The sequence below is a fragment of the Mauremys reevesii genome, linkage group 7 (assembly GCF_016161935.1).
Source record: "Mauremys reevesii isolate NIE-2019 linkage group 7, ASM1616193v1, whole genome shotgun sequence".
Classification (NCBI taxonomy): domain Eukaryota; kingdom Metazoa; phylum Chordata; order Testudines; family Geoemydidae; genus Mauremys; species Mauremys reevesii.
This window is the reverse complement of record NC_052629.1, coordinates 86,902,964-86,929,806: the sequence shown is the minus strand read 5'-3', so window position 1 is coordinate 86,929,806 and position 26,843 is coordinate 86,902,964. Positions and strand designations below refer to the sequence as shown.

General features: G+C 42.9%; 1 long non-coding RNA gene across 1 annotated transcript; it reads right to left on the bottom strand.

The window, feature by feature from the left end:
- Positions 1-5,983: 5,983 nt before the first annotated feature.
- LOC120368912 lies at positions 5,984-26,755 on the bottom strand. Its single transcript, XR_005582840.1, has 3 exons — positions 26,622-26,755; positions 26,009-26,081; positions 5,984-6,161 (listed from the first exon to the last, which is right to left on the bottom strand). It is a non-coding gene; the product is annotated as an uncharacterized LOC120368912 (long non-coding RNA).
- Between the last annotated feature and the right edge of the window lie 88 nt (positions 26,756-26,843).

The window sequence follows — 26,843 nt, the reverse complement described above, 5'->3', positions numbered from 1 at the left end:
TTACTTGTATTTTGGTAGTGGTCCAAAAGACCAAAGCATGGATTGCACCCCATTGTGCTAGATGCTGTACAAACATAGAACAATAAGGAGGGAGACATTAGCAAGGTTAATGTTTGGGACTGATTGATATAAACTCCTTTCAGCAGGGAAAATAGTGGTAATAAGGCCACCCACAAGAAACCAAGTCTCAACTGGAGGGCCATCACCTAGCAGTAAAAGTAGGGCCAGGTTGAGTTTACTATTATACACATAGCATAAGGCAAAGTGCAAAGCAAAAGAGCTGAGCATTAAGTAGATACACAAGTGTAATAGCATGAAATATTAACAACATGCATCAACTTCACATGCATTAAAGCATACCTCCAGGTGCATACCCCAGTTCAACAGTGATGCCACTCAGGCACAGCCCTGCACTGGGTGCTGTGAGGAACTGCTGCAGGAGTCCTGCCTGTCGCACAGGGGGAGCATACCCATTGGTACACCCTTAATTCTGGTACACAACTTAATTCCTGCTGTACCTGGGCTGCTCCACACGGGGGTGCCGAGAGGGGTTGAGCAAAGTTACACCTACTCACACCACCCTGTAGGTGGCACTACCAGCTGCAAGGATAGTAAGAAAGGAGCAGCCTCTGTGCTGCCTTGTGCACAGGAACTGCAATTGTGCCTGCCCCGTATGTAAGCTGTACAAGGATTGAGAGGCACGCTCCTTCTGCTGCTTCCTCCTGTCCACTCATGTAAGGACCATGTACACTCTGATCGCTTAGTAAAATGGAGTTACCACATAAAACAGCAAATATGGTAACTTCTGAAAATCACTAGAGTCAGCACCAAGTATGCTTCGTGAGGGGTAAGTGGATATTTTCTTGCCCACCCACAGGAAAGCTATGATTTTAGAACCTATGAAGTGTAATTCTTGCTTTTCTTTACCACATGCTTGTAATGCTGTGCTCCCTTGTCCTTAGATCCAGGATTGCACAGATGGCAGCTGAGAATGCTTGGGAGAGGTGGGAGGTCTAGGGGCATGTGTGTGTATTTAAGTTAAACAGCAGGGCATCTAACAAATCCAATCCCATGTTATTGGAAAACAACCACAGGAAACTCCAAATGTGACTGGAATTTGCATACTCAGAAGGAGAACTAGTACTGTAGGTGCAGAAGAGGAGTTATTCAAAAATCCAGTGGTGACATTTTTCTTTTTTTGCAAAGATGGAGTGTTCACCCCAGTGTCCTACCCAACTTCCAACCTGAATAATTACATCCTACCTTGCAAAGTCTCCTCCTGCTATTTCAACTGGATGGTGTAAGCCTTACTCTGTTCTGAATGGTTCTCAGCAGACCTCTGGATGAATGGGGATATGTACGTATCAATTATTACTACTATGGTTATCAGAGGGTTTGTTCTGAGGCTAAAGCCTCTGCAGGTGTGCAGGGTAATGGGCTGTTAATTGGCGAGTGGGTGCACATAACCAAAGCAGAGAGTTGCAGGGTTCTGGGGATAAAACAGGATGGATGTGGACCTGTATAATCCAAACAGAAGTCAAACTAAATGTTATTGCTCTCTGCTGAAGGCCTCCTTGAATAGCCAGGTTTTCAATACATGCTCACCATGGGAATGGGAGAGTCCTAAATGCTCTCTCTCTTCAGCAGTGACTGAATTTGGTAGCTCACAGAGGAGGAAGTCAGCAATGTGAACACAGCCATGGATTACAGCGCATAAGGTACAAAGGAAGGAATGGGCTAGGAAGATAAATCCGAGTGTTATAAAACTTGGATAGCACTTTTTAAAGTAGTGCTCTGGAACTCCATTAAGGCTCTGATAGTGAGAAGTCACCTGATTAAATTGGCAAATGGTCACTCTATTAAAGAGCAAGGGGCTTGATTGCCAGGTTAGTTTGTGTACAATTTAACAGTTTCCATGACAGTGCATGGAAACTGGGGAATGATACATGCAGCTACCCAGTCAGATATTTACATCTCACCTATGTCATCTTACCTTCCCCAGCAAAACTGCCTCCTATTGGTAGTTTCAAGGGAAAGGTGGATGTGTATAAAAGATGAGCCACCATCTCACCCATAGACACTCTCTAGGCACACTGTGGGAGGCTGACAGTGGTGCTGTGAGTGCTCTGTGGCTAAAGAGGAATAGGATGGATTTAGGTCCAGTAACATGAATGTTTAATATTAATATAGTTTGTTTCCTCCAAAGAGCTCAAAACACATTAACAAAGATGGCAAGGGCTATCATTTTAGAGATGGGGAAACTGAGGCAAAAGCAAGTGAGGGTGGTCTCCCCAATATCCCACAGCAAGTCAGTGGCTGAGCCAGGAACAGACCCAAGTCTTCTGATGCCTAGTCTTACTGCCGTATGCACTGAACTACACTGCCTCCATGGGCTCTTTTATAGATAATGACAAAAGATGAATCCTTGCTAAGATTTGAGTCAATCACCATGACTCTCTGAGATCTGGACCAAACACAAGCTGGGACTAAAGGTCCTATTAAGCCAGTACTGATAGTAAAAGGGGAAATGGTTCCAATTATTATTTTCCTTGGAGCTGTAATGGTACCATTGCCATGTGGAAATCTAAATTAGCCACTGGATCAAAGTACACTCATATGCACAATCACACTGACTGCAGTGAGGTTTCAAGTGTGTAGCAGTGAAAAGAATTTCTTGTGTTCTCCCACTCCCTCACTTAGACCATAGTGCATGCTTAACTTGCTATTTGCACTTGCTGACAGAGTGATTTCCAAGCAGGTATCACTTGAAGAGAGAAGAAACCTGGAGATTTCTATGCTTTAAATTAGGAATACAGCTACTTGTCCAAGAGAACACAAAGGCGGCGACGGACACAGATATTACCTTATCCTGGCCAGCTAACCTCTCTCAGCCATGGTAACTGTTCTGTAATATATTGGTCTGAATGGTGCACACAGCTGTACTAGCAACAAGGACAAATGTCTGAAAAAAGAAAACAAACACAACATGATCCCGCTGGATAAAAATGCAACTGACACCACATGAAGCTAATCACCCACTGCAGCTGTTGTGGCTTGGAAGAAAACCAAATGAAGAGCTCTCTTAAGAGGCCTTTTGTTGTCATTTTCCTTCTAATGTTAACCTGCTTTTGAAAGCAGGGGGCATTTTCTGTCAATCACATTAGAAGAGTCGAGAACATGGTTTGACATGAAAAAAAAACTGCAAACTACATCTTGAATCAACTAAGAAAAATGGGCTTCTTTAAAAAATTAGGCATGCAAGTGTATGTGCAAGATGGGTACCTAATTTGCATGCATAATTGTGATTGCACATGCAAATAGAGTCATTGCTGCGGCACATAGCTGATTTTAGTTGTATGCTTGCACAACTGCCTGATTTGTGCAGTCACAATAACTGTATTGATATTTTGAGCAAAACCTGCACACCTCCAACTCCCACACAGCTGCACACCCATGCCCTGAATCTCTTCTTGCGTCTACAATTTACTCCATTAACTTCATTGTAAATACTCCTGATTTACAACAAAATCAGTGAGAGGAGAATCAGGCCCCTGAAATTAAAAACAAAAACAAAAAACCCACACCACAGAAACAGGCCCGCAATTGAGGAGCAGTTTAAGGGAGGGTAGTACAATTCACCAGGAAAACAAAGGCCTTTTTCTTGATCTACCTTAGATCCATATAGTAGTTTTCTTTACCAACATTAAAAAGAGCAAATAGCCAGCTCATTCTATTTCTAGAGTGACCCTTTAAAACAGTGCAGTCTCTGGACCATGGACATGAAATAGCAGTACACTAGTTTTTCAGATTCTTTGTGATATGGTCACATACACACTTCTGTTTCGCACAGAGATTGTGCCCTCTACTAATGCCATAGCAATGATATTTGTTGTTTGATTGTATGTGTTATATGATGATACCGTGTTGCTCTCAAGTTTGATTTCTCTGGAGTCATTAGGAATCTCCCCTAGCACCCTCAGAGAAATCCATTCTGCAACATAATTAAAGAGATATCAACACTAAAATTCCTCTTACTCTTCATTAGGAGCACTGATGGGAGGAAACAGAACACACTATATTATTTAATAGTTTTCAGACCCAGTAAACTGCTAATTAGAGGAGGGCAGATTAATAGTTCTCATGAATACTGAATTACTGTAAGGTTGCTTTGGGTCAGCAAATTCTCTAGTTAACCTGACACAGAGAACCAGACTTCAATACCAGCAGATTAGACTTTAACAGAATCCATTTCTATGGCAACAACTTAATACTCCGCCTCCCAATAAAACTTTATATATTTGCTATTTTGTAGGTAAAATGAATTTGTTTACATTAAATTCAAGAAATTATCTTGGGTTGGGGAAGAGAAAAACCAAACTTTCCTTCAGTGTTTTTATCTGGTGGTTAAAAGTTTAGGACTCAGATTTTTCTGAGGCAGCTTCATGTCTTCTGGGCATAATTTCATATCTACCAATAATTCTACCCAAGTTTTTGCACCCAGGGTAAAGTGTGGGTTCAAGTAGTAGGGAGATATGTAACTCCCTAATGCACAAGTTAGATACCTTTAGGAATCAAGCATGGATGGGTGGCAGAGCTAGCGCTAGGCATAAGCAGATTAAGCAATTGCTTAAGGCGCCGAGCAGCTCAAGGGGGAACCCCTATTCGCTTTTTTGTATGTGTTGTGTGTGGGGGTTCCCAGTGGGCTAGCACCACCTCTGATGGGCAGTAATAAGTGAAGGAGGACTGCATGGCATGAGGGAAGTAACCACTGTCTTTAGCAGTTCATTTCTAGACTTTTGAGGTTTATTTATGAATATACATCTACACAGTCATTTATTGACTGTAATGTGTTCTTGGACTGGTTCTTCTTCAAACAGTTGCTTATTTAAGAATTAAATACTTACACTCACTACTTAAACTGTGTGGTCTGGCCAATGGGTGTAAACATATTCCCCACTTTAAGGCTCCTGTATGCTGCCAGAGTGGTGTAGAGTGGCCTTCAGTGTAAATGAGAATCTGGCTCATGGTGTGTAAGTGTTGTATAAACAATCTCCATAACTCCAACCTGAGTAATAGTATCTCCCATCTAATAGATGGGTGGACTGCATCTTGAAGAACTTCAGTCATTTGCCCAGCTCAAGCAATCAAGGAAGTGATCATCGGAGGTGAGATTAGTTTCAGGCTCCCAGCACTGTGCCTAACCCACTAGACCACATTGTCTGTCGTATCTCCAACAATCCAGCCTGAGGAAAGGGCAGTGCATATCTGGGCTGCGCCAGGAGAAGTGTTGCTCCCTTGCTTCAGAGGAGTAGTGAACTGGGTCAGCCTGTTCACTTCCCTGATCAGCGTGCTAGCTCTAGGGGGTGAGCTGGCACATTTTGGGGGTAGGGAAAGGGAATTGGGAGGGAGGCAGAACAGAAAATGTGCTTACTCCCTACCCCAACCCTGTCCCTCAGAGCAGCAGCTGTTTTCCCCTCCTATGCAGGCTCTGGCAATGAGGGTAAGCTGTTCAGGCAAGGAAGGAGAATCTGACAACCCTTAGCTTCCCTGTCAGGGCTCACAATTGAGCCCATTGCAGTTAGGAAAGATCCACATTAAATCATACCGTGGCTTTATGGATTTTTGCTTTCAAGTTACTCAGTAGATATAGGATGTAGCTGAGGAAACATCCACAAAAGTCAAACCCAGTAACCAACAGGACTGGTGTTGGAAATGTAAAATCATTTCTATTTGCACCCATCTAAGGGATGCACCCCAGGGCAGCGTGTTAGCAGTTCTTTAGCTACTGATCATGATGTTAAATCAAACACAGTGCACATGTTACAGAGGCATTCAGGCACACTGGTTAGCACCACAGTTGGAATTGCTGCTGCTTTGCAAGTGGTTTGTTAAATTCTGTCCTCCCAAGTCCAAGAGAGAGAGAGAGAGATTTGCACCTGTTTAGTGGAGGTAGTGCCTTACAGAGGCTGACTCCTGGGTGGGTGAAAACGTACAGGGGGAAGAGGAGGAGGAGGAAAGCAACAAACAGTGTAGGTGTGTGAACCAGGTGCCAGTGTTGCAGGTTTTATTGCACAGAGGAGACCAGCTAGTGTAGGCTTGAAACTCAGCTTGCTTGCAGGGCCAGATGTAAAGAACAAGAGGACTGTGCGGGCTTCCCTCCCCTGTGAAATTATGCAGATGACAATCAATTTGAAAAAGAAAAACACAAGCAAACCTAGAAGACAGATTACTCCCACCCCCATCCCAACCACCCACATGCAACTTAACAAATCAAACTGCCAGCTAGCTCTGGAGCTGCCTTTTCTGGGGTTAATTGCTTGCCCGCAACAAAACTTTTATTAGCAGCTGTTAACTAAGCCCTGCAAAAATCACTTATTCCCTAGACAGACTCAGCTAACTAGTGATGGCTGGTCAGCGACCTGTGTGAAGTGAAAGTGGTGATAGCAGTCCTGTGCCAAGCAGACAGATGTCCACTTCACTGCTGGATTTATGAACTGGCACCCTGGCTGGCAGTCTGTGTAGAAAAGCCAGAGACAGAGAGGCCTGAGGGGGCATGCAGATGAGCTACTCCTTAATACATGGCTCAAGTTGAGGCATGCTGGGTGGGGTACGTCCCAAGATCTTGTTGCATTTCTTGGACTAAATTAGACCCAATCCTGAAGCCCTGTCTTAGACAAAACTGTCACTGAAGCCAATGGGAGTTTCCCCCTTGACTGAGGCCCAGGTCCTGCAGTTTGCTCTGCGTGGGCAGACTCCTGTGCCCCACATGGAGCCCCACTGAGTTCACCGGGGCTGTGCCTGGATGCAGGGACAAGTCAATGCAGAGTCAATTCCAAGTGAGGAGCTTTAACCTAATATTGTTATTTATTTCTACTGTGCCATGCGAGTTCAGTGGATAAATGCCAGGACTTCAGCATGCTGGGCTGTCATTCCAGGACTTCCCCTAAACACTCGGTTCACTATTAAAGAGGAAGAGGGACTATTTCCTGAAACCTTTTCAATTGATACATAAAACACATTTTTATTAAAAAATGTAGTAACTGACAAATTAACTGAAAACAATGGAAGTCTAGCACAAACCACTCTATATAATGGATGGGAGTGACTGGTATATATTGATGTATGAATTGAGGAGACTGGCATATATCAGAGACACCATCAATCCCCACTACTAGTGGAAAGTAACCATTCAACCCACATAGAAAGTAGAAGAAAAACAGACAACATTCCCATGCAGCTAAATACTATTAACTTCTGCCATGCTGGTATTTCACTCAGAAGTGTCACAGTGAGATCAATATCAGGTACTCATGTAGTTCTGGTCAGGGGCGGCTCCAGGCCCCAGCATGCCAAGTGCGTGCTTGGGGCGGCAAGCCGCGGGGGGTGCTCTGCCGGCGCCGCAAGGGTGGCAGGCAGGCTGCCTTTGGTGGCTTGCCTGCAGAGGGTCCGCTGGTCCCGCGGCTTCGGAGGACCTCCTACAGGCACGCCTGTGGAGGGTCCGCAGGCTCCGCGGCTTCGGAGGACCTCCCGCAGGCACGCCTGCAGGAGGTCCGCCAAAGCCATGGGACCAGCGGACCTTCCGCAGGCAAGCCACCGAAGGCAGCCTGCATGTCGTGCTTGGAGCGGCAAAATGCCTAGAGCTGCCCCTGGTTCTGGTTTTGGCTAACAAATAGCATTTTGCAATAACACTGTGGGATTCAGTTTTGCAGGTTACCTGAATAGTCTCATGAGCTACACACATTAATAAGGGGGAAATATCCCCTGAATACATTCAACGATTCTCCTGAATACAAATTATTTCATGAATATGTAAATCCTGCCTCAATGTGACACTTGGCTTGCCTGGAAAACATTGATAGACTAAAGAAATTAAACTCCATCAAGGATGATGAAAATTTAATTTAATACTTTTCTAGCTTTAAAGAGGGAAGTCTGAATTTTAATCGCTATATAACATGCTTCAGTACATAGTTCAACCAAAATATCCATAATGTTCAAACAAACTTGGACAAATACTTTGAAAAAGAAAGCGAAGGAGCTGAGTGAACTTTGCCAGTTTCACTCCACACACAGATACTGACTAACAGGAGCCCATTGGGCCTCGAGTTAGAAACAATTGCCTCTGATCCTGCAGTACACCTAGTACTTTGTCAGGCATCCAACACTCAGGGTGACCCCATTTGGGTAGGCTCAGTCACAGCCTGAATCACATGGTTCTACATAGCTATTATACTTTCAGCTAGGGTCACCAGACAGCACCTGTGAAAAATCGGGACAGGGAGTGGGGGGGTAATAGGAACCTATATAAGAAAAAGACCCCAAAAATCGAGACTGTGCCTATAAAATGGGACATCTGGTCACCCTACCTTAAGGAGACTGAAATTCCAACACACTGCCAAGTCCTGCTTTAAGTGGTGGCAGGGAAGACCATTTGGCTCCCACATCTGCTTCAGGATCCTCAGGAGCAGCTAATGTAGCCCCAGATTATACAGGTATTGTAATCAATACCCTGCCTGCTGTCTCATTCTTTCTTCACACAATTACAGTCAGGTAGCTTGTAAAGCACAGGACAGGGACAAAGCTGCACAATTATCCAATGGAGAAAGAGAAGCTATTACATCAGTCACCTGTCACCACCATTGACTTGGTAATAGATCTTCTTGGTGATGAACACAGCAGCTATAGGTTCAGTGGGACCTACAAAAGGGAGTATGCATTTTTTTAAAGCTGAATATAAGTGCTGTTGCATGGTGATAGATACACTTATTCCTTGCAAAGTTTCCCTTCCACATCATTAGGCATTCAGATGTATAGCCAGTGACTTACTTTTAGAGCTCACGAAGAACAACTGTGCTGTGTTTTTGATTGGATTTTTTGAGGGGGGTAACAAATGGCCCAGAACTAGGTGCAGAAGGCAAGTCCATGGAAAGATGGACTATAATTTTCCTCTCCTACATTATGTTGCCGCTGCAAATGCAGCCTAATGTTGTGCTGGCCTTTCATGTTCTCTGTATTTGTATCTATATCTCCTCACTATATGTTCCATTCTATGCATCCGATGAAGTGGGCTATAGCCCACAAAAGCTTATGCTCAGACACTGTGAGCTCAAATGTTCTGGAGAAAGAGCTAGCAAAGAGGGGTGGTACTGTGATCAAGCTAATTAATTAAGCAGAATGCACCACTGCTGCCACATCTCTTGAATAACTGCAGCTCCTAATGGCATAAAGGCAGTTTCTTAAACACACAAGTCTCCAAACCATGTAAGACTGTCACTGATGGGTATGTGCATCCTAATGTAAGGGAATTCTGGCTAGTCCTCTTTTAACTTTAAAATGAATGGTAACTGACTGGTGATCTAGCACAGCAGCTTCCTTCTTGCTTGTATTTCCAGCTTTTGTGATGGCTTGTCTACCTTACCTCTAGCCTGGGCCCTAGGCTACCTGCATTATATTCAGGTGTATATGTGCTAATCTACAGTGGGGTTTGGGTGGCTGTAAACTCCATATTTGCTGGCATTGGGTTCTTGTAAATAAGAGTCTAGTGGGATTTTCCCAAGTGCCTAGGTGCCTAACTCCCATGGGAGTTCAATGAGATTTAGGGAGACTGGCACCTGGGTGCTTTTGAAATTCCTACCAGGCTCCTAGCTGCATCTTTAGGCACCTAAATACGTGGTCAAACCAGCCCTAAATCTCTCTCATCCTGTGCAGTTGATAGAGAATGAAAGGTTGCTATGCTGACGTGTGAAGCTAAAGCTGCGGGGAGGAATCCTCCTACAGCTCTTGTGCACTTGCCCCTACTACTACGAAGAGTAGGTGTCAAACATTAACCTTCTGCGACAGCAATGTATTGCACTCACCTTGCACCAGTGTAAGTCACTGTGTTGCTTTGCACCTCCATAATGAATCAGGCCCATATTGTACATACAGCCTGGGCTACACTGTTACATCGGACTAGTACATAAGTCACAGGTGATTTAGCATTCTGAAGATCTCATAGAACATTAGAGAGGGCAATTGTTACTGTTGCTTGTCTTGTTTTGAATGGTCAACAGGTTGCCATGTGGCTCCTGGAAAGTGGAAATCCAGTTTATCAATGAAATCTTCACACTGGAACTTCATTCAAGCTGGGGTAATTCATCACCTTAGTGCAACAGCCTTCCTGGGGATGGCTGGGACTCAAACTGCAGGCAACAGTAGTGTCAAGAGCTTCAGTAACAGTCCCTTTATACTCGCTATTTCAAACTTTAATTTTTGACAGGGTTAACAGTATTTCCTTCTTCCTGGCAGCATTTAAATCATAGAATCTCAGGGTTGGAAGGGACCTCAGGAGGTATCTAGTCCAACCCTCTGCTCAAAGCAGGACCAATCCCCAACTAAATCATTCCAGCCAGGGCTTTGTCAAGCCTGACCTTAAAAACCTCTAAGGAATGAGATTCCACCACTTCCCTAGTTAACTCATTCCAGTGCTTCACCACCCTCCTAGTGAAAAAGTTTTTCCTAATATCCAAACTAAGCCACCACTCCTTGTTCTGTCATCTGCTACCATTGAGAACAGTCTAGATCCATCCTCTTTGGAACCCCCTTTTTGATCGTTGAAAGCAGCTATCAAATCCCCCCCTCATTCTTCTCTTCTGCAGCTTAAACAATCCCAGTTCTCTCAGCCTCTCTTCATAAGTCATGTGCTCCAGCCCCCTAATCATTTTTGTTGCCCTCCGCTGGACTTTTTCCAATTTTTCCACATCCTTCTTGTAGTATGGGTCCCAAAACTGGACATAGTACTCCAGCTGAGGCCTCACCAATGTCGACCAGAGGGGAATGATCACATCCCTCAATCTGCTGGCAATGTCCCTACCTATACAGCCCAAAATGCCATTAGCCTTCTTGGCAACAAGAGCACACTGTTGACTCATATCCAGTTTCTCATCCACTGTAACCCCTAGGTCCTTTTCTGCAGAACTGCTGCCTAGCCATTCGGTCCCTAGTCTGTAGCAGTGCATGGGATTCTTCCGTCCTAAGTGCAGGACTCTGCACTTGTCCTTCTTGAAGCTCATCATATTTCTTTTGGCCCAATCCTCTAATTTGTCTAGGTCCCTCTGTATCCTATCTACCACTCCTCCCAGTTTAGTGTCATCTGCAAACTTGATGAGAGTGCAGTCCATGCCATCATCCAGATCATTAAATGAAGATATTGAACAAAACTGGCACCAGGACTGACCTTTGGGGTACTCTGCTTGATACCGGCTGCCAACTAGACATGGAGCCATTGATCACTACCCGTTGAGCCTGATGATCTAGCCAGCTTTCTATCCAATTTATAGTCCATTCATCCAGCCCATACGTCTTTAACTTGTCGGCAAGAATACTGTGGGAGACCGTATCAAAAGCTTTTCTAAAGTCAAGGAATAACATCCACTGCTTTCCCCTCATCCACAGACCCAGTTATCTCCTCATAGAAGGCAATTAGGTTAGTCAGGCATGACTTGCCCTTGGTGAATCCATGCTGACTGCTCCTGATCACTTTCCTCTTAATAGGCAGCAGGTTTAAAACAAATAAAAGGAAGTTCTTCACGCAGCGCACAGTCAACTTGTGGAACTCCTTACCTGAGGAGGTTGTGAAGGCTAGGACTATAACAATGTTTAAAAGGGGGCTGGATAAATTCATGGTGGCTAAGTCCATAAATGGCTATTAGCTAGGATGGGTAAGAATGGTGTCCCTAGTCTCTGTTCGTCAGAGGATGTAGATGGATGGCAGGAGAGAGATCACTTGATCATTGCCTGTTAGGTTCACTCCCTCTGGGGCACCTGGCATTGGCCACTGTCGGTAGACAGATACTGGGCTAGATGGACCTTTGGTCTGACCCGGTACAGCCTTTTTTATGTTCCTCTCCTCTAAGTGCTTCAGAATTGATTCTTTGAGGATGTGCTCCATGATTTTTCCAGGGACTGAGGTGAGGCTGACTGGCTTGTAGTTCTCTGGATCCTCCTTCTTCCCTTTTTTAAAGATGGGCACTACATTAGCCTTTTTCCAGTCATTTGGGACCTCCCCCAGTCACCATGAGTTTTCAAAGATAATGGCTAATGGCTCTGCAATCACATCCGCCAACTCCTTTTGGACCTGGTTTGGTGTTAGACTGAGGATGAGCAGATGTTCTTATTTCTGTCCCATCCTGTTTGTTTTAACTGTAAACTTTGTTTATTGAGGTTTGTGTGATACACTAAGCATGGGGCAGCGGACAAAGTTTAAAGTGCTAAGTTAAAGATACAAAGTGTAATGGAACGGTTTCCCTTTAATAATATACAGGTTGTTTATACTGACAGAACTTTAAAGCCAAACAACAGGAGAATGAACAGAGTTAATATCATAGCATGGAACTTTCTTAATCAAATAAGCTCTTCCTGCTTCAAGAATGTTTCAACTACAGTTCATGTGTGTTCGGGGGAAATGGATCCTGCTGATTAAATCTGAAATCAGAACAACATAATATCAGGGCAGGAGGGATTTGTGTCAGAAAATCCCTAAGGGAAAAGTAGTCGCAGCTGCTCAGCACTTCCTACAGTGACAGTGGGAATTTTATTCTGCCCCTTTTTGCTACATTGCAATAAGTAAAGCAGCCTCTTAGAAACTAAGACCCCAGATCCCAATCCAGCAAAGCTTGTGTATAACTTTAAGCATGCACATAGCCCCATTGGAGTTGAGTGCTTTGCGAGGTCAGGGCTGAAGTACAGGCAGGCCACGTAAGGTGAAGACTGCGTGTAATACATTGTGACAAACGTTAGACAATTATAAGTATGCCCTAGAAGGCAGGGGGATATTTTTCATCTTCAAAGCCCTCTGTGCAGTACCTGTGATTTTTCTTTGCAAACCTCTATGATGTCACTTGTAAACTGTCCAGGCCCGTTATGCATCCTATTAATTCCATAGGACTGGCAATTGTATTTTTCACTTTTTATAATCAAAAGCACAGATAGAGTACTGAAAATTAATACAAGAGCATACACTTGCTATTCTCAGCTGGCTTCAGTCATATGGTAATTTTACTTTAATAAAAAAAAAAAAAAAGATTGGGCCAGGAGCCTTTAAGGCCAAATGAAATAGAAGATTTTTCCAGTTGATAAATTACAATAGAAATTTTCTTTTACATTCATTTAAATTAAAGTGTAAGAGGAAAAGAACTTTGTATGTTTTTGTTTTCTTAATCTTGCTCACCAGAAAGGTCACCTTGATGAAAGCTCTTTTCATAAAAATTGTAGTTCAATAGCATCATATGATGTACGTGTTGATTTGTTGCATTGTGTTTAGTTTAGCTCTTTGTCCCGCTTTTAGCCTTGCAATGCAACATTTTAAAGAAAAAGAAAATGCAAATGTCCTCTAAGTTATACAGGATCACTGGTGATCCTTGTTGATAGAAATTATTTATGAAGCAGTTAAGATGAGAAGTCCGCCATCATAACCTATACTGATGCACAAAAGGTTAAAACAGCAAGGAAAAATGCAGAGCCATGAGATAAGTGGGCATGCCACATTTGTAGTGAAAGCCATATTGAGGGCATATGTGCAACATCCCAAACCATCATTGGGATGAAGAAATTACTGCCTTTACTTGGGCACAAAAAGCCCTTCCAGAGCTGGATAAAAATGAATTGGAGAAATACCAAAATGTAAATTTCCAGGACTAATACTATGTAGCCATAAAAACCAACTTTGTTCCAAATGCTGTTTGTTTCATAGCCATGCATGTTAATCAACTGGTGAGATACTGCAAAGAGCTAGTCACTTGATATCTACAGCAGCTTGTCACCAAACCAAACAGGCTAAATTCTCTACCAGGCAGAAGAAAATGACTACTGCTACTTTTAGGAGATTGAGATATCTGTTTTGGAAGAGCTACTAAGACTGTATGAAGTCAAAATGCTTATGCATCATATTTTCTTTAACTTTAGTAGTAAAGAACACCTTTAAGAACCAAAATTCCTTGTGACTAGATACTTTTGCTTCATCTCTGAACAGCAGTAAAACTTCCATGTATATTTAAAAATATACTGCACTAATTACTAATTCCTAGAACCCCTATCAATGTGTGATACTCGAAAAGGTATTATAAATAATGACCCCCAAAGTTTGTTAAAAGCATCTCCAAACTTTCCTGGCGCTCTTTGGTCTGCATATCTCATAGGAACAGGCTTATAATGTTTGGTTTTGTTCTTGGGGAATATCCTAGCTGCTGTGCATTTAATCCAAAATGGTTTACTTGGACCAGATTTTGATCTCATTTACAGTAGTACAAATATGGGGTAACTGACTTCAATTGCATTTGTCTGCAATTACACCTGTGTGTTAGCAACATCAGAATCTGGCGCTTAGTATTTAGTGAGTTTAGTTCTATATCAAGTAATATTCTGCAGTCCTAATTACGTTGAAAATTATACAACTACACAGTAGTTTAGAATTACTAATACAGCATTTCATGGTAAATTGGTATGTATAATTTGAGTCACCAAATTATACTGTTGATAAAGTAGACTAAAGTTCTGTGCAATGTATATCAAATATCAGCCAACTTTCAGTCCAAAGTGAAGTTTTCATAATCATCCCTGCAGTGCCCTGCACCGTTCAGTGAGGCAAAAGGTTGCGTAAATAGCCTCAGAAAAATGGCAAAGTGTGGTCTAGACTCTAGAGCAGTGGTTCTCAACCAGGGGTACACATACCACTGGGGGTAGGTAGAGGTCGTTCAGTGGGTACATTAACTCAGCTAGATATTTGCTTAGGTTTACAACAGGCTACATAAAAAGCACTAGCCATGTCACTACAAACTAAAATTTGATACAGACAATGACTTGTTTATTATTTCTCTATATGCACTATACACTGAAATGCAAGTACAATATTTATACTCCAACAGATTTATTTTATAATTATATAGTAAAAATTAGAACGTCAGCAATTTTTTTCAGTAATAGTGCGCTATGACATGATTGTATTTTTATGTCTGATTTGGTAAGCAAGTAGTTTTTAAATGAGGTGAAACTTGTGGTGCACAAGACTAAAAGACTCCTGAAAGAGGTACAGTAGTCTGGAAAGGTTGAGAACCACTGTCTAGAGACACTGGCAGAGCACTTACAAGCACAATATTTACACAAAAAGGTGTGGTCATATGGCTGCAGGCCCTGATCGTGCAATGAACTCCACATTTGCAGAGCTCTGAACCTGCATACTGATCATTTCAGTTCAAACAAAATACAGGTGATCAAGGAAACAAAAAAACAAACAAGCCAGAATACAAACAGCACTCAAATATTAATGCAAACAGATACTTTATCCTTTGATATCAAGGGGAATAAATATATGGTCTCATTGTGTTTAAAGTGGCTCATTTGAAAATACGGTGTTTTTCAGAATGAATATACAGTGGAATATATCCACCTTTCCCCTTTAAATCGTCAGACATTACAAATGGGTAATCTGCACATGCTGGATAATGCTTACAAAGGGCTGTGACTTCCTCAACTCAAATCCAAACTCTTTAGGAAATGAGTTCTATAAACTATTCTATGAAGGTGGTCAGAGATGATAGCTTAGTGGTATTTGAGGGATATTTATAGAATGCTTTCTATTGAGGAATTTTACAGACACAGCTCTTGTGGAGTTTGGTTTCGTTTGTAGTCATGCGGGTTGTTATCTTAGTAGAGACAATGCCTCATATGTCTAGCTTAGCTGCCCTAATAATAAAACTTAAAGTTTGGGACCTGAAGGCCTTCGTGGTTGAAAGGGTTTAATTTCATTATCAGACAATTCCAAATGCTTTAGTAATTTATTTTTATAAGGCTGTTTCTGAATTGAACAGGTATAAAATAGCAGAATCTTTGTAGAGCAATGTTTTACTACTGTTCTATGACCAATAGCAAAAAAATTAATTACTAAGGCAAAAGAAAAGGAGGGTTAAGCTATACAGCCTTGTTAATTGTATCTAAGCAAAGAGAAGTCTCTATTTTGCAACTGAGGATACAAAGCATAAAATTTAAAACCAAGAAGATGGGCCACAGAATGAACATTGGGAAGAGGGTTTTAAATGACTATTCCATGGACTAGCCTAGCAATTAGAAGCCTTTTAAAGTGGGTCTCTGATAACTAAAAGCCAGTGGTTCACTGTGACAGTAATATGCAGGGAAATGTAAAAGGCCTTTTGGAAGGTAACACATCAAAGGCAGCAATTAGAAACAAAGAAATGCAAGATTTGCCATGCTGGATCAGACCATTAGACTATCAAGTCCAGTATCCTGCCTCTAACATTGGCCTATTCCTGACACTTCAGAGGAAAGCATTCCCCATAATGCATCATGTTAGATGCTATACATTCCTTCCTGAACTCTGCACCAATCAGCCAATGCCCTAAAGCAGGAGGCTTGACTACCCCTACTTCAGCATGTACCAGGTAAATACAAGTATTAGCATTGCTCATAAAGTTACCCGATGCTTTTTAAAAGCCAGCTCCAGAGTTTGACTCCTACCACCTCCCATGGCAGGGTCTTCAGGCTGATTGCACATTATGTGGCAGAACATTTACATTTATTGGTTTGAGGTCTCCCTGCCATTAACACTGAGCCCTTGTTCTCAACTTACTGGGACAGCTTAAAACAAGGAAGTCTTGATTGGTTTAGAGACAAAGAGGAGAAGGCAGATGGGGTAGTGGTTTATGCAGCAGGTAGAGTCAAGGGTAGGTTGGTTGAGGAGCAGAGTGAGAGGTTGATGGGGGGAGGGGGGGGAAGATACTGTGCATTGGAAGTCATGGTGGGCCAGAACTGATGATGGCCTCAGCTCAAAGGTAATTAGGCAGCTAGATTCAAAGGTATTGAGGCTCCTAACTCCCATTGAAATCAATGCAAGTTAGGCATCTAAAATACCTTTGAGGACCCAGGTGAGGGTGATGACATGGCAAGGAGGAGCAAGTGGACATGTATATGTGAAGTGGAAAGAAGGTAAGAGTGAGTAACAGAGAAGAGAAGATAGAGGGGGTGGGATAGGAGCGTAGGTAAGAGACCCTAAATAGGATACAGATTAGTGATTAGCAAGACAGTGAATGAATGACAAGCAGAACAATAAGGCAACAACAAATACAGTAGGCAATTAATTAGGAACAAAACAACTGGATGTGATGATTAGACGGGGTAATACTTAAAGTGACAGTCAAATACCTTGAAGTCTTTAATCCATGATTTGAGGACTTCATTAACTGAGGCAGAGGTTGGAGGTCTATTACAGGAGTGGGTGGGTGAGGTTTTCTGTAGCATGTAATATGCAGGACACACTAGATTATGACAATCCCTCCAACCTCAAAGTCTAAGAAGCTATTGAGTAAGAGGAGATCTAATGGGCATACGCTTAGGCAATACATGGGGAAGAGACCAGTTAGGTAGCAGGAGTGAGGTAATGATGACTGACAATCAATTCACTAAGCTGTCACACTCCTCAGATCAGGTGGGGGACACAAATCAGGAGCTAAGACCAGCTCTGTCACCATATACACGTGTGAAAGCACATGGAGGCAGAGGGACCGAAAGGTTTTCATGGAATCAGCCTTCAATGTCATAGATGAAATGAGTTACTGTTTTTGATTTTAGAGTAGCAGCGGTGTTAGTCTGTATCCGCAAAAATAACAGGAGTACTTATGGCACCTTAGAGACTAACAAATTTATTTGAGCATAAGCTTTCATGGGCTACAGCCCACTTCATCGGATGCATGCAGTGGAAAATACAGTAGGAAGATAGATATATACACACAGGGAACATGAAACAATGGGAGTTACCATACACACTATAAGGAGAGTGATCAGTTAAGATGAGCTATTATTAGCAGGAGAGAAAAAGAACTGTTTGTAGTGGTGATGAAAGTGGCCGCATTTCCAGCAATTGACAAGAAGATGTGAAGAACTGTAGGGGGTGGGGGAGAGATAAGGATGGGGAAATAGTTTTATTTTGTATAATGGCCCATCCGCTCCCAGTCTTTATTCAAGCCTAATTTTTTATTTAGTTCCCAGCAGACAGGTATCTATCTATATCTCAAATATCAGCCACCCTGGGAACTCCATTAGCAGTTTCAGCAGAAAGGTCACATGGACTATGGAGGAGAACAAATGTGAGTCTTAAGTAAGGGATACATCATATGCGGCTGGGCAGTGCAGAGAAATCTGTGCTACTTCTACCTGTGCTGTACTGGTCTTCTGTATATACAGGGCAGAGCCTCAACTGGTATAAATTTGCATAACTCTGTTGGAAGTATGCCTGTTTACATCACAGGAGGATCTGACCCACAGAGAAATTTAGATTCTAGAGAGGTTATCCTGGCATCTTCCATGAGCACTAAGATCAATTAAAAAATGTAGGCATAGTAATTTTATTTTCCAGATTTATAATTTGCCTTATTAAAAAAAAGTGTTTCAGAAAATAACAGTACTTGAAGAGAAAGCAGAACAATTTGACAACCTGGTGAGTACACTTCTGCAGTTTCCTGGGACTCAGGGAATTGAAATGAGACCTATTCATCATTCTGTTACCAAGTGCCTACTCTAGAAAAGGGAGGGAGGAAGAGAAAGAGCAGCTCCTATTAGCATATATGGTACAATCCTTAATATGCACAACAGAGAATAAATATTGGTGATGTCAATTGCTCTGTACGGCCTCTTTACTTCAAAATGCAAAATTATATTAAGTTGATAAAATCTTTCATATAAGCACACAAAATTACTCCCTGCAAATCTATTAATGCAAATTTTAGGTGTTGAATTGCCAGTGGTAAAGTACTAGTTCTAACATCATGTAGATAATTAGCCCTTGGACTGTGAAAGGACCTGCTTCATTTTCATCCAGGCCAATCTTAGCATAATCTAGCACGGTGGTCCCCAACCTTTTTGTGGCCAGTAGCACATTCATGTTTTCAGAAGAGTGTGGCGGACGCCAACAGTTTTTCAAGGCTTATTGAAAAACATCATATTTAATATAACATATGAATCCAGAGAGAAGAGAGAAGCTGCGAGGACAGAACACCGGCGCCTCCAGCCCCGGAGTTCTCTATCCCTGGCAGGCGCGGGGCCGTGGCTTCTCTCCGGCTTAAGCCGCAGCCCCACACCTGCCAGGGACCGAGAACACTGGCGCCCACAGCCTGCAGCCCTGGAGTTCTCTGTCCCTATCAAGCGCGGGGCCGCGGCTTGTCTCCCCTGCTGGGCACTAGGCGGGCCCCGCGCCTGCTGGGAACAGAGAACACCACGCTCGCAGCCTGAGTTCTCTGTCCCCGGCAGGAGCAGGGCCGCAGCTTCTCTCCCCTGCTGGGCACTAGCGGGCACACATAAATGCCCCGGCGGGTGCCATGGCGCCCGCGAGCACCACGTTGGGGACCACTGATCTAGCACAACAGACTCTTACATATAAAATATGCACTGCAGACCACCACCAATTTGCTGAATTCAGAAGATTGTTCATCTTCTGTTAACAATGCATCCCATTTAGAGTACAAAGTTTTCTGCATTTCCCATGAATTACAAACTCTTAGGACAATGAACTGATATCAGTTAGCACACTTTGCATACATTTGCTAATCTATCTTGATGGCCAGCCAGCTATAAAAATAGCATGCAGGGTTTTCTTTGTGCCAGTTTCCCATCAGGACCATACCCAATGAAGTTCATGGAGTTTAACCATTGACTTTACTGACAGTAGGATCAGGGCCATAGACACAGATGTGTCTCTTTCCTCATTCTTGACCAGCAGCAGCAGGATTCTGATCACCACTGTTGGCCATGTGAACCTATTCTTCTGAGGCTAAATTTCTTCTGGCATAGAGTTTCATTTACTATGTGAAAAACTAAGACCATGTGTGACTTTCATTAAGGCCCAATATCTAATTTGTAAGAATGAAGGAATTTGATTGCTGGCAGCCATGATAACAAAATGACACTAAACTGTGTTGTAGGGTTGGGAGAACTGTTTAAGGAACAACTGAATGTTTACCTGATCTTTTAAGAAGCTCTCCCACCAGTTACATCTAGGGCCCTACCAGTTTCATGGCTATGAAAAATGTGGCACGGACAATGATTCAATGAAATAAGCCCTTCATCACGAAATCTGCTCTCTCCCATGCTGCTGGGAGAGCCCCAGTCGGGGGGCTCCAAGCTACTAGTGCCAGCCAGGCTGGGGAGGGACAGGACTTGTCCTTCCCCTGCACCACTGCTCTCGGGGTGGGTGGGGAGGAGATCAGACCCACCTCTGAGTGTCTCCCCCTCCTACAGGAAGTTCTGGGGCTCGGCCTTGGATTCCATTCGCAGCTCAACCATTAACCTGCTGTGTGACTTAAAGTCACTGAATCTCCATTGTCCTTCCCACTCCTTGAGTCACTTATTGTAAACTCTTCAGGGCAGAGAGTCTCTCAGCTAGGTGTTTATACAGCACCTGGCACAATAGGATCCCCCAGTCTCAGACCGTGTCCATGCCAGCATAGCTAGGACAGTCAAGGGTGTGAAGAGGTATGCCCTAGTGTAAACACAGTCATATCAGCAAACCTTCACTTTTACCCACCTAACTTGCTTTGTTCAGAGGTAGTGGAATAAGCTATACCAGTAAAAGCACAGGTTGCTAATATACACTACCTCCACACAACAAGCACTTTGCTGGTATTGAATACTGATTTTCCTATACTGGTAAAGCACTCCTAGTGTAGGCATGACCTCAGCATAGGCCTGTAGATGCTACCATAATAATAATTACTACAAATTAATCATAACACTGCTTCCAGGAGCTGAGCCTCTCTGCCCCTTGTGCAATGCAGAGACCCCTATCCATAACTGCTGTAAAGGGAAGACAGACAGCTGAACGATGGTGAGGATACTACGGCCACCTTCCTTCTCCCTAGGCCAAGTTGAGAGGTTTGCTATGAGCACACAGCAGAAGGGATCGCTTGTTCCATACACTTGGGACATTTTCTGTACAGCACCCACATTTCAAGTTTAAATACTCTAAAATTTCTCTCTTTAAAAGTGTGAGAGAAGGACAGCAGGGCCTGGAGCAGATACTCTTCAAGCAGCCCTGTCAATACACTTCAGCCCTGACTTGCAACACACCTGCTCCATGTGTTTCTTTCCTTCCTTTTGTCTTTTTCAGAAATTAATTGCAGAAAGAAATTGCAAAGATTATGAGAACATTGGTAAATGGAAAGCAAATGAACTGAAGAACTCGAAAAAAGGACTACACACAGGAAGTTTGTGGCTAAATCTGTAAAACTGAAGGCCAAAATTATAAATTAATTAGATAAGTTAACAGAAGGTAGGTCCATCAATGGCTGTTAACCAAGATGGCCAGGGATGCAACCCCATGCTTCAGGTGTCCCTAAACCTCCAACTGCCAGATGCTGGGACAGGACAACAGGGGATGGATCACTTGAAATTGTCCTGTTCTGTTCATTCCCTCTGAAGCATCTGGCACTGGCCACTATCAGAAAAAAACCCTGGGCTAGATGGACCATTGGTCTGATCCAGTATAATCGTTCCTATGTCATGACAAGTCATATGCTCTTAAAGAGACTCACTATCACTTTATGGATCTTTCCATTGCTCTGTTTCATGCACTGTGGAAGTGACAACTTGGTAGTTTACAGATGTCCTAGGTGATAATATTGCAAGTGCTATTTAGAGCAGTTTATAGATCTACACATTCCTATACAATGGCCCTGCTATACTCTGATGTTCTTGAATAATTAGTTTTGTATAACAGCACAAAGGACCAAATTTTGCATCAGACCTGATTCCACATGGAGTTCTTTGACTTCCATGACACTCCATAGGTTTAGGGTGTCCATGTGAGTAAATTTTGATGCAGCACCATAGCCCATGGTTGTAATTTGGCCAAGACACCAAGGCTCGTGTGATAAATAAAGTGGGGGGATAATTCCCTTCGATGGACACCCAGCCAGACACCCTCTTGGTAGCTGTTCTCTGCTTGCTTTACCTGTAAAGGGTTAACAAGCCCACAGGTAAAAGAAAAGGAGTGAGCACCTGACCAAGGAGCCAATGGGAAGGCTAAAACTTTTTAAAATGGGAAAGAAACTTTCCCTTTGTTCTGTTGTTCTCCAGAGGAGGAGACATGGAGTAGGAATGCTGTGTAAGGTTTGAATCAGGTATGAAAATTCATCAGATCATACCTAGAATTACTTATTTGAAACCCCCCAAATATGTAAGTAAATTAGGGATGTTTAGCTAGATGCGATCAGATTTACTTCTGTTTATTTTGGCTTGTGGATCTCCTCTGTGCTAACCCCAGATCCTTTTGTTTGCTTGTAACCTTTAAGCTGAATCCCTAAGAAAGCTATTTTGGGTTCTTAATTTTTGAAATTGTTTCTTTTAAGATCTAGCAAAAAGCCTAAGTTCCAGATGTATTTTTTCCCTTTTTGTTTTTAACAAAATTTACCTTTAAGAACAGGATTGGATTTTTGGTGTCCTAAGAGGTCTGTGCATGTTGTTTGAATAGCTGATAGCCACAGCCAATTTCCTTTGTTTTCTTTCTCAGCTCTTCCCCTGAGGCGGAGTGAAAGGGCTTGAGGGTACCACAGGGAGGAATTCCGAAGTGCTCCTTCCTGGGTTCAAAGGGTTTGGGGGATCTTTTGCATTTGGGTGATGGCAGCATTTACCAAGCCAAGGCCAAAGAGAAGCTGTAACCTTGGGAGTGTTATACAAGCCTGGAGTGGCAAGTATTAATTTTTAAAATCCTTGCGGGCCCCCATTTCCTGCACTCGAGGTGCCAGAGTGGGGATTCAGCCTTGACAGCTCGTAAATGGGTATCAGGGTGGAAGTTAACACATAGGGCATATATGCATAATGTACCATGGTACGTATTTTATTTGACAGGATCATATTGTTTATAAATTTGTAAGCCACTGTAGAGAGCATATAGCTGCCATCTCAGCAAAGCTAACCTTCCTTTGGCGAGGTCAGTGCAACTAAATGCTTGGGCCCAGACCAAAAAGGTATTTAGGTTCTTAACTCTCATTGATTTTGAGGGGAGTTAGGAACCTCAATACCTTTGTGGATCTGGGCCCTGCTGCCTTTCGCCACTGAGGGAGCTGAAGCTGTGAATGCGAGAATGCAAGGTAAAGTGCTTTGGGATTGGTGGGAGGATGAAATGAATGCAAGGTCATTTGTTCCATTTACACAATTTTAAATGTTTCTCTAATATCGTGTCATTTATTCAAAGGCCTGTAAGAGGGGGAACATTGTTATCTGGCTTATTCCAAGCAGACTCACAAGCAAGAGTCAGCAGGAAGAAAAGAAAGAAAACCCCATTGTCTAATTATTAAAGCCATTCAGCAAGTTTGGAAGATGTCAGTTTTCTTAAACAGCCTTCATTGGAACAGTAGTGCTATAATTAGGGAGTTCCTATAAGAACCAGAGAGGAAGACAATCACAGATGTTAGTGATGGAAAAGTCCTATGAGATTATCTAGTTCATCTACCAGATCCCCCCATGAAGGGCCTCAAACTGCTGAGAGCAGCGATTGAGATAGAGGAGTATACATACAGCAAGCAAAGAGGTATAGAAGCCACAAGGACCTTGGGGAAGAGACAAGAACATTCACTTGGAACCCAGTCAACCTCCCTGCCCCCATCCTCACTCACTGAAGTCCATGGATGGTTTTCCTTAGGCTCCAGGGAGAGCCAAATCTAGTCCAAAGACACATTGGGTCAAATTCACCACTGGTGAAAGTAGAAGCAATTCCTCTGAACTCAAAATGGCACCCACATACACCAGTGGTGCATTTCCCCCAGTCTTGGGAGCAAAGGAAAGAGAATCACATAAGGAGTGAAAATGAGACAGCCAGGCAAAGATCATCACTACAGCATTCATCTTTGGGATAAGTCCCCACCTCTCACCAGCTCTTTTAATCAAGAGTGTGCTGACATTTGGTGTTTCATAAAACCTCAGCTCCCGGAAGCATGTGGTTGCAAAGAGGAAAATATGAACCTTAAAGATTCCACCTTCAGAAGTGAAATACTAATTTGAGGGGTTTAATGAGGGGTCTTATTTTTAAGACATTCACATGTTTTTAGGGGGGCCTTAGTCATGATTTTTAAATGCTTGTGGTTGGCAATTCTGGTCCCCTTTGGCTAGATGCACCACCTGAGACAATCTAATTTTTCACAGCACATAAGTAATCAATTGAATTAGAGATGCACATTTTTTTTAATTTCAAAAGGAAATTCAATCTAAATGAAACAAAAGTTTGTAATCCTATTTTCACAAGATATTTATGTTTATGAGGACTTCTGCTTCAAGTGAAGACCCTCTTTCCAGCATTCTGCACACTGGATTACAATAATCTGCGCACTCTCAGAAGTGGAGATCCTCCCGATTTGCATTATAAAATACACCTGATCTACTAAAGAATATACCCATGCAAATACATATTTTGGCCATTAAGGCATTAGACTGGGATTCAGGAGGTCTGGGTTCAGTTTCCAGCTCTGCCAAAGACTCCCTGTCTGACCTTGGCCAAGTGCCTTCATTTAATGGGGATAATACTCCTGTCGGTGTTTTTACTTATCTTGTATTTTTAGATGCAAGTTCTTGGGGGGAGGGTGGGGAAACTTTCTTTCTATGTATATGGACAGCACACAGCACAACTGGCCTCTTCATACCCCCATAACACAAAGTACTAAATACAAATTTGTGGGCCCCTGGATGTTTATAAAAGTGCTTTAGTCTTAGATCCAGAATCCGAGATTGAAAATCACAGATTACTTTCCTCCATGGGATTCTTTTCCTTTTGGAAAAAAGTTATCCCATGGAGGAAAACAAATAATGTTTTGTAAGAATAGACATTTTGTAAGAACTAAACAGGATTTGGAATCATGTTTTTACAATCTCCCAGAACTTTGTTCTCTACCTTCGGAGCAAATATTTACACAAATAATAAGATGATCTGGGAACAGCATAAAATGCTCCCAGCGTGATACTCCAGCAGCAGGAGGAACTTCTTCAGAGCATTTTTGTATGTATCTCCAACTTCGGAGGGTTTATTTACACTTGAAACTGAATCATTGAGGATTTAATGAAGATTCATTGTACACAAGGCAATGTGGGAAAAGTATTTAGCTTTCTAATTGGAAGAGGACTTTTCTCTCCAAGCACTTGGGGCAGGATTCCATGCTGACTTTCTGAGAGAAGCAGTCCAGAGCACAGTGAAGGTAGATGGGGAGTTGCACCCTTCTGATCCTGCACTGCTCTAGGGGCTGGAGTGGCCTCTGGTATAACTTAGACATGGGGTCTGATGAGCAGCCACACTGCACAAGATTTCCACAGCACTTGCTCCCAACAATCCCAGGCCCCATTCCTGGCAAATTCCCCTACCCCAGGGCTTGAGAGGAGTCCAAAAGGTCAGCACAGAAAGGCTGAGCCAAGAGTTGAATGCTATCCACTAGACCATCCCTCTTGGGCAGGGGCTAAAGTAAAGGGGGTGCAAAGGGGAGAACAGTTCCCTTTGGACTGCTAAAAGCAGATGAACAGTTCCCCACTCTCACCCCTACTTTCTGGTTCAGTGCGAACTCAGAGTCCCCCCCCCTCAACTCTTCACTAGCAGATGCAGTGAGGACTCACCAATTTGTACCAGACTTCATTTAGTTGAAACTCCAGTATTCTGTTGAACACTTGTGAAAAGTTTGTTTTCCATCAAAAATTATTTAGATTTGTCATCTGAAAACCAAAAGATTATGGCCAAAAACACTGATATTCTGCCAAACGCATTTTCAGCTAGGGGGTGGGAGGGGGGAAGCAACATTTGGCAGTTTGATGAAAGGCCAAAATTTTTCACTGGAAATTGAAGCCAATTTTTTTTTTTTAATTTTTTTTTTGGTTAGGGTGGAAATGACTATTGTGATTTCGGACCAGCTTAGTATTGCTAGTGCCCCACCTCTTCGGGCTAAGAAATAAGGAGATTTTCAAGTTAACAGAGTAGCCCAAATGTGAATTGACTCACTCAGGACTTTAAATGGATGCAGACTGAAGTATGGCGAAGCCCCTGATGTTTCCTCCTCGCTCAGTGCACCATGCTGGAAGAGGACGACATGTATGTAGGAAATAAAAATGGAAAGCCATTGAAGTTTGCATTGCTGATAGAGTACTGCGTTCTAGGATTCCAACCACTGGCTGGGCTGATGCATTAAGGTTCAGAACTCACTGCTTTGAGGCCAACTAAAGGATTACCACCCCAAATTAGGTCACTTTCACAAGCTCATGCCACACAGGAGGCTCAGGCCTGCTGGTTTCATTTACATGGGTGTAGCTCTCTCAGCATATACCTCAGCTACAGCAATATCCCAGCTCCAAGTGTACAGTTCTGAGCATGCTCTCTCCTAGCCACATAAACCTCTTTACACCTAGATGCTGTAGCCAAGATTTTCCAAAGCAATCTGCAATTTTGCATTCCTCAGCTAGGACCCCTTAAATTAGGCTGATTTTCAGAGGATGAGGGCTCAACTTTGAACATCAGGCCATTGTAAGCTAGGCACCCCCCAATCACATTCAGGCTAAGATTTTCAAATATTAATAAGCAACTCAAAGGTCATTTAAGTTTACCATATCTTACACACATGCATGAGATGCAGTCATAGGCCAGTATGACAGAGTTGAGGGATCTGTCTGCCCCCAGGTAACTCCTCACACCTGCTCCTGACCAGTGCTGCCTGAAGATAATTAGCCTTCAATTTTCACTTGTTACATTTCCACCTGCCCCTTCTTGCAAATCTCAGAATTTGCAGTTTGTTCACTTCACTTGCTTTGAACCCTACCCACCTCCCGCACACACCAGGGGA